Source organism: Canis lupus, chromosome 8, assembly GCF_003254725.2.
Source record: "Canis lupus dingo isolate Sandy chromosome 8, ASM325472v2, whole genome shotgun sequence".
In the NCBI taxonomy this organism is placed as follows: domain Eukaryota; kingdom Metazoa; phylum Chordata; class Mammalia; order Carnivora; family Canidae; genus Canis; species Canis lupus.
Genome location: NC_064250.1, coordinates 72,422,141 through 72,425,335, shown reverse-complemented (window position 1 = coordinate 72,425,335; position 3,195 = coordinate 72,422,141). Strand labels below are relative to the sequence as shown.

General features: G+C 60.6%; 1 long non-coding RNA gene across 1 annotated transcript; it reads left to right on the top strand.

The window, feature by feature from the left end:
- On the top strand, positions 1–3,195 carry LOC125755628 (uncharacterized). The gene is made up of 2 exons (XR_007412599.1): positions 1–1,141; positions 2,703–3,195. It is a non-coding gene; the product is annotated as an uncharacterized LOC125755628 (long non-coding RNA).

The following is a 3,195-nucleotide window of genomic DNA, read 5'->3' as shown; positions in this document are numbered from 1 at the left end:
CCACCCCACACACACTCCCAAACACCCACCCACCTGTCCACCCACCTGTCCATCTGCTCATTATGCACCCATCCATCCACCCACCCTTCCATTCATCTCCGTGTCCACTCGTCCACCCACCCATGCACCCACTCACCCGCCCGCCCGTCCATCCAGCCATCCACTTCAGGGCTCATTCTACCTGGTGAGTGAGAAGCTGGGTACCCAGCGCTGCCACAGAACAGCTGTGACTCCTCGGGCAGCCGCTCTGCATCTGTGCTTGCTCATAAGGACACAGCACCTCTGAGCACCTCCAAACGGGGGAGCTGCAGTGGGGGGTGGCTGTGGGCCCGTCTCTCCCTGAGCGCCCACTCACAGCAGCCTCTCAGAGTTTCCCAGCTCAAGCTGCAGGGAGCCCCCGGGTGCCTGCCCGTTGTGCCTGGTGGCAGGAGGTCGGCGTGGGTCGGGGCCCACCCCTGGTGGAGGATCAGGGTCCAGGAGGTGGGACCAGACAGGGGCTCCCAGGAGGGACAGTGGCTGGGCGGGTCAGTGGAGGCTTGGGCCAGGCAGGGGCCTCTCCCTTCTTCGTTTGAACACCCACGCACACACTCATAGGACACGCTCGTGGTTCGCAGAGCCTGTATCTGCGACCTTGTCCACTGCTTAACACGCATCTGGGCCCTTAAAACCGCAGCCATTTGGGAGCATCCCCAGGGTGGCAACGACTTTGAGTCCCCCAGGAGCAGGCCCCCCAGCGGAGGTCCAAGGAGGCGACGCCCTGCCTCCTGGTTTCACTCCACCCCGTGAGTGGGGGTCCTTCTCGGGCCTATCCAGTAACGCATTTTCCGCATTTTTGTCCTTTTGTTGGAGATTTCGCTGTTGAAATGGCTATCCAGTGTGGGGATGCGCCTCCCGCGCACACACCTGTGTGGGGAGACTTCCGTCAGGTGCCGGTTACCAAGCAGCCGGCCCGGAGCTCAGAGGGAGCCCGTGAGCGTGTACGGATGACCCTTGGCTGGCAGGTCTGCTTAGACGGGGGCTGTTGTTCAGTAGATCCGGCCGGTGCGTGACTGTACTTTCCTTATGATTTTCCCGGTAACGTGTTCCCTTCTCCGGCTTCCTGTAAGAACACAGCGGATGATCCACGTAGCACACAAGACACGTATGAACTGGCAGTTTATGTTACCAGTGAAGTTTTGGGGGAGTTAAGAGCTGCATGGGGCATTTTTTTTTAAACACAATATCTTTTTTTTTTTAATTTTTATTTATTTATGATAGTCACAGAGAGAGAGAGAGAGAGGCAGAGACACAGGCAGAGGGAGAAGCAGGCTCCATGCAGGGAGCCTGACGTGGGATGCGATCCCGGGTCTCCAGGATCGTGCCCTGGGCCAAGGGCAGGCGCTAAACCACTGTGCCACCCAGGGATCCCATGCATGGGGGATTTTTGACCGCGTGGGGCTTAGCGCAGGTCCAGGGGTCAACTCTACACTAAATAAGGTGTTTGTAGCCAGAAACACACACGGAACCGGGTTGTGTGTTGATCAGCCAGTGATCAGCCAGAGGCTGGTGGACCCTGACCCTGCGTCCCCTAGGAGCAAATTCGGCGTTCGTGGTGACCGGGGACAACCACCACCAAGGCCCAGGCTGCTGAGACTGTGCGGACGGCACCTGCTCCTTCACTGTCCTCTGCACCCGCAGGCCAGGGACACTGGCATGTTGGTGGAGCTGGCCAGTGTCCGGGTCTGTGGTCCCTCTGTCCCCGGCCTGCTTCCCTCCGGCCCCTCTCTGAGCTGGACAGGCCAGTGATCCCTGGGTCTCAGGCAGTTGTGGCCTGCCCTGAGGGCCGGGGTGCCCAGGGTCATGGCTGGAGATGCAGCCTGCCAAGCAGGGAGCAGCCTGGGGCTTCTGCAGACCCCCAGGGGGACAGGATGCCCCTTGCCTCCCCTTCTCTTGGTGGCCACAGCTGCCCCAGAAGGTGTAGACGGGCAAGCGGTTTTCTCCATGGTTCTGCACAGATAGCTCAGTGTGATGGGGGCAGAGAGCAGCTGAGCCCTGACTGGTTTGTATACTGGGGGGCTGTGCCCCTTTGTCCAAAGAAAGGCTTCTGCAGTCGACGAGGGGGCACCCCTGGGATGAACAGCCTCGGTCCTGGGAAGTGGGGAAGGGAGTCATTGGGGGCGCACCAGATGGAGTCCCTCCAGGGGGGTTCCTTAGGGCTTCGAGCGTGAGGAGGCGCCTGGGGCCCACTGTGCCCCCAGCCCAGGGTCTGCCGTTGCACATCAAGGGTGGGACTTCTCAGGGATCCCTGGGTGGCGCAGCGGTTTAGCGCCTGCCTTTGGCCCAGGGCGCGATCCTGGAGACCCGGGATCGAATTCCACGTTGGGCTCCCGGTGCATGGAGCCTGCTTCTCCCTCTGCCTATGTCTCTGCCTCTCTCTCTCTCTCTGTGTGTGACTATCATAAGTAAATAAAAATTAAAAAAAAAAAAAAGGGTGGGACTTCTCTTCCCTCTAGAGAGGCAGGGCTGGGGCGGGGAGAGGGGACGGGGCTCAGGGCCAAGTGCGTCCAGGCAGGGGGTCGATGGGTCCGACTCTCCCTGGCGTTCTTGGAGAGTCGGGAACCGGGTCGGGAATCCCTCGCTGGTGGTTTCTGGCTCCTGGACCGTGTTCCTTGGAGACACGGCGCCTCGCCCGGGCGTCTCAGGTCTCCACGGTTTCATTCCAGGGACGAAGCCTGCTGACAGAGGCACTGATGAATGGAGTCGCGGCTGGTGGCCCGGCGCCCCCTCACTGGGGCCCAGCCACTGGCCTTCACCCTGCCCCAGGGACCCCAGTGTCCCAGAGTAACCCGAGTTGGGGTCTGGCCTCCGTTTTGCCCCTGTCGTCCCTGAACTGGGCGCTGAGCCTCTTGGCCTTTACAGACAAGAATCCACTCGTGCACCTCCGCCGTCCGTGGAGAGCGTTGACAGATTCACAACAAGGTGGAGACTCGGTTGTGCGTCCCCGCTGGCCTGCTCCACCCTCAAAGCCGGCCGAAGGGGATCCCAGGGGGGCCCAGCGGTTTAGCGCGGCCTTCAGCCCAGGGGGCAATCCTGGAGACCCGGGATCGAGTCCCACGGAGTCCCATGGAGCCTGCTTCTCCCTCTGCCTGTGTCTCTACCTCTCTCTGTGTGTCTCTCATGAATAAATAAATAAAATCTTTAGAAAAAAAACAAAAA